Genomic DNA, 9169 nt, shown 5'->3' on the forward strand with positions numbered 1-9169 from the left:
AAGCGTCATCTTGCATCTCAGGTGTGTATCATACATTACTTTGTTTAACTAGGTCTCAATTGGAACATGTAATTGATTTTGTTTCTCTATCCAAGATGTTGCTCTTAACAAACAATGCTGCAAAGAATTGTCTTCTACTTTAAAAACTTCTTACAGATGTAGATATCTATAGGGTACCTTTAAAAAATATAATTGTTCAGGCTAAAGGTATAGATACTTAGAAGTATGATTTGTCTTCCAGAGTGATTTTCACTATTTACAACCACATCAACAATAAGAATGTTTTGCACACTCTCATTAGCGCTAATACCAAGCATTTTAATATTGGCAACATGAACATAAAAACTATATCTTGTGATTTTTCTCAGGACTGAGGGTAAACATTTTCTTTTACATATTTAAAAGCCACTTGTCTTTTTTGTGTACTATCTGTTTATGTTCTTTGCTCATTTTTAAATGGGTGCTGATCTTCATCTTATTTCATTTTAAGTGCTCATTTACATACTAAATTAAACTAACTGGTCTGTAATTAAACTTCACTATGTGGAAGCATTCATACAATCTTTTTTTTTATTTGTCATTTGACTTTAATCTTTATAGGGTTTTTAAATGCAGAATTTTCTATTTTGGTTTATGTGTAGTGGTATTTACACTATTTTCTTTGACAACCTTTAGGATTTATGTTAGAATTTTTCACATCAAATGATTTTTTAATTTTTTGGAACAAGTATTTTTTTTCCTAATTTAAATCTTTTTCATGAGGTACAAAGTAAATATTCTAATTTTAAAACTTTTTCAGATGGCTATCCAGTTCTCTCAACAATTTTTAAACTATCTTTTTCTACAGCTTCACGGCAATTTATAATGACTAGGTACTCTCATTACCTTTCTTCTTAAACATTTTTTTTCTAACTATTCATAATTTTTTAAAAAAATTCCATTTGACCTTAAGGATTTGAATTACTTAGTTCCAATTGAATCTTGGTAGTATTTTTATCAGGGTACAAAAATACATTCATTTGAAGGAGAACTGACATTTTTGGGATGCTGTGTCTTTATACCCAAAAATATAGTTTGCCTTTTTATCCCACTGAAGTATTTTTTTGTGTGTTCCTCAGAGGCATTTAAAAATGTATTTTCGTAGATCTTGCATAACTTTTTGTTACTATTCTAAATGGAAACTTTTATATTAGTCACATATAATATTTATTATAATATGATACTTCATTCATAGTATATTATAATGTTTTGAATTTCTTACTATCTATAACTGAGTTCTAAAAGAGTTTAAAGTCAATTAAAAAAAAAAATAGAGACAGGGTCTTGTTCTGTCTCCCAGGCTGGAGTGCAGTGGCATGAACATGGTTCACTGCAGCCTTGACCTCCTGGGCTCAAGTGATCCTCCCACCTCAGTCTTCCTTCTGAGTGGCTGGGACTACAAGCATATGACACCAGGCCTGGCTGATTTTTAAATCTTTTTTTTTTGTAAAGACGAGGTCTCACTATATTCCCCAGGGTGGTCTCAAACTCCTGGGCTCAAGTGATACTCCCATCTCAGCCTTCCAAATTGCTGGGATTGCAGGTGCCAGTTGCTGTGCCCAGTCCCTTATCTGATTTTTAAAAAGTTAAAGTGTTATCACTTTATACCATTTTGTATTTGATTTTAAAAGTATATGTAGAGGGCTTTTGCAGTAACTTACAACTGTGGTGTGACAAAGTTCACGTTTTATGTTACTGTAACAGATCATGATGCTTAGGTAAAAAAGTCAGGGGAAGAAGGAAAGATGCAGATAAAGTAAATGCTGATTTGAAGAAGAGCAGATCCCATGGACAGCTCTGAAACTGCTTTTGAGCAAGTACATCACCGTAGTTTCAAAGGCATCAGGCCTCAGTCAAAACTCTTACCATCAAAAAGAATGAGTTCATGTCCTTTACATGGACATGGATGAAGCTGGAAACCATCATTCTCAGCAAACTAACACAGGAACAGAAAACCAAACACCACATGTTCTCACTCATAGGTGGGAGTTGAACAATGAGAACACATGGACACAGGAAGGGGAACATCACACACCGGGTCCTGCCAGGGGGAGGGAGAGCTTTAGGACAAATACCTAATGCATGCAAGACTTAAAACCCAGAGGACGGGTTGATAGGTGCAGCAAACCACCATGGCACATGTATACCTATGTAATAAACTTGCATGATCTGTACATGTATCCCAGAACTTAAAGTATAATAATAATTAAAAAAAACTCTTACCAAAGCCATGGAATGCAGAAGAGAAGGGCATGATGGTTGGTTTGTATTAGGGACAGAACACTCATAAGAATCTGTGAACCACTCTGTGAATTTGCCGTAAAGTAGATGAGGATGTTGCTGGGGCTGGAGATAATGCAGGCAGGTGGACCTGAGAGCTCAATAAAGTCTATTAGTGGTAGTATGACCTCATTTTTAGCCTTATCCTGGAGCAATGTGGTAATATATCACATATATTGTGTGCAAATATACACACATGCACATACATCACATATGTACACACGCGCATGTGCACACGTGTGCACACGCGCACACACACACACTACAGTTTTCTGGCATCCTGTTCCCTGTAGGATAAACTAAGAAGCAAAAACTCTCCTAGAATTAAGAGTAGAGTCTATTTCTTGGGTGTGGGAGGCAATGCTAGAGCCCTGCTTGTTTCCACAGCCCCTTTCACTATGCTCATACTTGCTTCCAACTGCAAATATCTGCATGCATTCTTAAGGTCTCCCTTTCTTTCCAAAATTGCAGATAGTCACTGTGCCTCTGAATGAAATTTTGGGGAAATTAATGACCCATGGGAGTAGTCATTAGCCCACGCCTATTAGGAGTTGGTGTAGAGATATTCCAGTCGATGTAGAAACATTCCTCATCCCTTGGGAAGAAGCAAATCTTAGGCGCAGCAATTCTTGAAGTTCCCCAGGGAAATTGCACTTCAGTTGCCCACTGTGATAGCTGGATTAATGATGTACCCTGAATTAGCTCCGGTTGCCATAAGAAAATACCACAGACTGGGTGGCTTAAACAACAGACATTTATTTTTTTCACAGTTCTTGAGCCAAGAAATCTGAAATCAAAGCGCCAGCAGGGTTGGTTTCTGATGAAGCCACTCTTCCTGGCATGCAGACAGCCAGCTTCTTGCTGTGTCCTCACATGGCCTTTCCTCTGTGGACATGTACACACACACACACACACACACACACACACACACACACACAGAATGAGAGAGAGAGAGGTCTCTTTTTGGTCTCTTACTCTTTTTATAAAGACTAGTCCTGTAGTATAGAGCCCCACCCTTACGACCTCATTTAACTTTAATTTTCTTCTTAAAGGCCATGTCTCCAAGCACAGTCACATCGGGAATCTGATTTTAACATATGAATTTTGGGGAACACAATTCCGTCTGTAACGTACCCTTTATTAGCTGTATTTCCTTCTCTGGATCGTACTCTGAACATCAAAACCCTCTCCCCCAGAACAAAATCTACTTTCTCTAAAATCCTTTTCTAAAAGTGTCTATGGAAGAACTTATGCTAAAACATTGGCCACAGATGATTAAACAGTGACTAGGGTCAAGGTAGGGGTTTGGTCATAGGAAAAATGTAAGAAAGAAAAGCTCATATATGAGTTACTGGACAGATTTCTTATTTTAATCTGTTTTATTTTCTACCTGTAGGTGTATCTATCTGTGTTTCTATGCATCTTCTTCCCATCTGTCTTTACAGGGTTACTTTTGCAAACATCAAAGCCACATAGAATTCTCCAAGATAGTTCCCTTCAAAAAGATTCGTTGTAAATAAATTATAGGCAGGAGGCTGAAGTTTCCAACTGTTATTAAGACTCCATTCAGAGTAACGTTTGATTTTTTTTTCTGTTTTGATGGCAGCACCTCAGCAGGGTTCCAAGGCACCAATTTTTGCAGAGCCAAATCATTATTCAGGAGTCAGGTTTATAGAGAAGACACACCAAGAATGCTCAACTCTGAGCGGTGGCGTACCTTATTCCAATTAGGGTAAGAAGCACTCATTTCCCTCATGGCCATGTGGAGACAAAATTTCCCTAGGAGCAGAAGAAGAAAGAAGATAGAAGCCTAATGCACTGATGGTGAATTTCTGAGGAAACATTCTTCATGAATCTTACATATGAAGCTGTAAAGTGACATGTCTAATTAGGGCCTTGTGGCTGGAAATGAAAGAAAATGTTGAGTTCACATGAATCTTATTAGGACACCCTGAGGTCATGAGGCTCTAAAGTTTTCACAGTGAACTTTGCTGGGGAGTCCGTGAGCTAAAGCTCTGAAGAAAGAAATTTAAGGCATAAATCTGTTCATGAGTTATGTGATGCTCAGTCCTGCCATCTTCTTGGGCCTCAGTTTCCTTATATGTAATTGAGATTAATCTCTCCCAAAACTAGAAGATAAAACGTCAGATGGCACTCAGAGAAAAATAAAGAATGATCCATCTGAAATATTTAGATGAAGCTTCAGAAACTGGTTTGGTTACTGTTTGAAAATTAGTCTTTATGAGGAAGACTCATCACCTCTCTGGTATCATTCCCAATAATGTACAACCTCTATCTAATTATGAGAAAACTTTGAGCAAATCCAAAATGAGGGACATTTGACAAAATAACTGATAGATACTTTTCACATATCTCAAAGTCATGAAAAGCAAGGAGAAACCGAAGAAATTGTCTCAGACAAAAAAAAAGCTGGGATATATGATATCCAAATTCAATGTAGGATTCTGGATTAAATCCTAGAACGATAAGGGACATTAATGGAAAAATTGTTCAAATTCAAATAAAGTCCATATTTTAGTTTTATTTTTAAAGCAGCAATATAGGAACAACCCCCACATTCTGTCCCAATATAAGGACAAAACAATTAGTTTTGACCCCTAAATAGGGGCAAGTCATCAAGTGCTGTTCCTACAGTGTTAGAAGCTGCTGGACATTCATATTCTGCTACATAATTACTGTGAAGCTCTGGGCAGTTTATCCTCATTATTTGAACTCTTATGAGTTGAATATATTTATATTCATATTATGTATATGTTAATATATAGGTATAATTATATATATTCATGTTAATATATACAAATATTATTCATATCATATATGGATATAATTATATATAGTCATACTAATGCATATGAATATAGTTATATATTCATTAATATATACAATATAGTTATATATTCATATTAATACATATGTATATATATTATATGATATTTAAGACTGAGCATCAAATAACTTATATATATATATATATTCAAGAATTAATTCTGTGAAGCTACTTAGCAATAACTTGGCTTCTAATAATAATACTTCAATAACTCCCAACAAAGAAAAGAAAATGATTTATTCCCTGCATTCTTTTATTGATATGCATTGCCTATGAAGTCAATTTCAGATGGATGAGCGTGCTAGTCAATAGAATTCACTTGGATGTTTTTCTTGATTGCTTTATCCTGAATTGCAGTCAAACAGCCATAACATTATTATGGTCATCCTCCTTAATATTATCAGAACTACAAAATTTCAAATATAGATATTCTCAAACAAAAATTCATGTTTCCCTCTATAGGCCTCAGTTTCCTCTTTTGTAAAATGAATGAGTTTTATTCAAAGTTGCCTGTGTCATTTCTAACACTCCAAAATTATTTACAGTTAAGAATGAATAGCTCCACCAAGTATTGGTGCACAGATGTATTAATTTGAGCTACAGCTTTAAAGCATCTATAAAGTATGTACTATGGAAGAGAAATAAGGGCAGCAAGAAAGGATCACCTGGGAAATATTGATGATTCCTTTGAAAAGTATTCATTTTAATTAGAATGTCCTATTTCAATTTATAATGAATTTAACCTCTGAAATTCAATTTTCAAAGTGAGCTTGGTCAAGCTGGTTCCATTAGAGACTGTGAAACATGATGAAAATCTCAACTGGAATGAAGATTCAGTTATAGAAAAATAAATGAAAAAAAGATAGGGAAAAAATAGTACTGAGTAAAGACAACTGTTTCACTATTTTGCTTTTTTTATTTTTAAGAAAACAGTGTGCTTAGGTGAAAAATATATTTTTAGTACTTCTTACATTTTCCATAATCCATCACTGCCTTTTCACTGAATGGCTAACAAGTGAAGATGAGAAAAGTTTGAATCAATGTGTCAGGGCCCACTTTTAAAGCAGTCATGTTTCAGTTCTATATTAGGAACACAGCTGCCTTTTTCTTATGGAAATGAGATTTTCATGTTGAAAAAAAAAACCTCCGCAACTTTAGAGGAGAAAATGTAGAATATTTGTAACTGAATGTTGCCTTAAGAATGGATAAAGTTTATTAGAAGGGGAACACACTTTTTAGATATGCTCTAAAAATACACATTGTGATTTTCAAAACACAAAGCTGTGTCTCAACATATTGGCCACAGGCATAGAGATAAATTACAGTTTCTTTTTGTTGTTCCCTGCTTATGTATGAACTATGTAAATATGATCATAAGTTACTTGTGTTTGCACATGAGATATGTATAATTTTGAATTGTCATTGCAGAAGTGCTATAATAAATTATTAGTGTTGTTGAGGGAGTATTTATCAAGATTATTCTATTCAATTGAAGAAAATATTTTTTCATAAAAATGAAAACTTGTCATTTAAGGTACCATTCAAAAAGCAAGAGATATGAAGAGATAAAAATAAACAAAATACATAAACAAAAGAGAAAAAACTGGGGAAGAAGGAAAAAGGAAGTTACCCTAAGAATTATATTTAAGCAGATTCCCAGAGTACTTGAAATACTAGTGACTGACACACATACTATTTTTTAAAAATACTCTGTTACTAATTCAAACCTGGTTGGCAGAATAGGAGGAGCACAAATCTTAATCAAGAGACTGGTTTTGAATCAAGCTTTGTTGTTAATTAGCTGGGTACCTTTGGGGAAATTACACAACCACACCCAGCCCCAGCTTCTTCATTTTAAAGTGTGTCTTGTAGAATGAGTAACTGTGCCCTAAAAAGAAAATGGGCAATGCAGAAGTGTCGAAAGTAGAAAGTTCCCTGAGTAACGACTATCCTGTGCACTTTGAGATTCATCAAAAGACGAGTCATTGTGATCTTAACTCAACTCCAGGAGACCTAAAATCCTGTGAATTTTCACAGTATAAAGTCCAACCCTGGCTGGATAAAGCATAATGATATTTTCAAATTTATCCATGTCTTTTGGCGTAGAGTGAGCATGCCTAATGAGTCACCAACTTATAAAATCGTGACATCCTTCCAGTCAATATATAGTAATTAACCACCTACTCTGTCTCAGGCACTGTTCTAACTAGGAAATTAGCAGTGTATACAACAGTCTCTATTGCCACAGAGCTTCCATTCTGGCTGGGGATGAGACAGACAATAGTCATATAAACCAACAGACTTGCTAGTTTATAAATACTATGAAGAAAGATCAAACATGAAGATCAAAGAATAATTGCCCCATTTACTGAATGCTTTTAATGCGAAGTCATTTAATATACATTTTATTCTAAACCCAACAAAAATTAATATCATTTTTCATTTTACAGAAAACGAAACTGAAACTCCTAAATTTTGTTACATTATCAACATTTTACAGTAGAAAAGTAGAAACGCAGACTGGGAAATCAAATTAGTATTTTGACCACAGAGTCACTTTCTACAACAATACACAGTCCCACTGACCTCATAAGCACTGGGCATACTTTCTTCCTTAACAGAAAACATTTTCTTAACCTTATTTTGGTTATAATGGAAGTAGGCATAACAGTAGATACTTGTTGGGAAACTATAACTGCTTTTGAAAACATATTCATAAATCAGCACTTCCATACAAGAAAAGTGGCACGTGTGCAGAATGATTAATCTGTAATACATTTTACAAATATTTAGAAACCCTCTACTTCAGTACCAGGCACTGCCCCAGACAACTGGTATACCACCATGTGCAAACAAACTATGGTCTCTGTCTTACTCCACCTGGCATGAACAAGTGGAAACACTGCAAGGTACAGGCCAGAAAAAGATGATGTGACAGGAGTGTTAAGTAAGAATATCGGCATTGAACTCAGTCTGGATCTGGAGGTCAGGGTCAGAAAGGTTAAAGTTTGTTGAATCTATGTGTGTTTAAAACTTTCAGACAACTTTGTACTCATTGTTTAACTAGTATTAGATAGATTCTTAGACAATTTAAGTCAGTTTTCTAAAAGGAGTAATATAATTTAAAAAATGTTACATCAAGTTCAATGACTCAACATTCTGACTAGGCATTTGAGTAAATAATTTATTTTCTCTAAATCATGGGTTCTTCATCTGTTTTATGAGTCTGCTAATACACACCTATACTGCTTCACAGCACAGTTGAAAGGCTGTAATGGGAGAATGGATATAAAAGAAGTTAGTAAATCATAATATTTACATATCATTGTAATTCACTATAAGAATTATCAATTACCTTTTGCTCGATTGAATATAGTTATGAATGAAGAACAGTCTAGTCATGCTAGTCATTACATGGTGTATAACAAATACATGGTGTTGTAGGAGAAACCAGTATGAGAGATGACATTCCAGAGCAGATATTCAATGGATGAATTAGTATTTTTGGCTTCAAATGTAGAATACACAAATGGCAAGAAGCTGGGAACTACTGGAAATATTTATGAGAACTAACTTGTTTGGTATGTACTATGTACCCTGGGCCTTTCTTTTCTTCATGTAACAAAAGGGACATTCCATTTTCCCTGACAGTAGTTTTGGCAGCTTCATTGACAGCAGTGTCATCATTAGATAATTAGAATTGTAAGCCTTTACTTTTCTCCATTTTCTATACAGGATTTACTATACTTCCAGGCTTGTCTTCTTTCGATGTATGGAAGGTGAATCACGTGAAAAGCATACTATGAATTATTAATGTAAATAGTTTAGAAGTAGTAATCATAGAATAGAATGTAACATTTGCCAAATGCTTACTCTATGCCATGCCCTTGATTGTCTTGTTTGGGTTCCCCTAGAAGCAGGTGCTCAAACAAGGATTTGAGTACAAGTCGTTTAATAAAGAGATGATTCCAAGAAATGTAAGTATTGGAATAGGAAAATAAG

This window comes from Pan troglodytes, chromosome 3 (assembly GCF_028858775.2).
Source record: "Pan troglodytes isolate AG18354 chromosome 3, NHGRI_mPanTro3-v2.0_pri, whole genome shotgun sequence".
NCBI classification, from domain to species: domain Eukaryota; kingdom Metazoa; phylum Chordata; class Mammalia; order Primates; family Hominidae; genus Pan; species Pan troglodytes.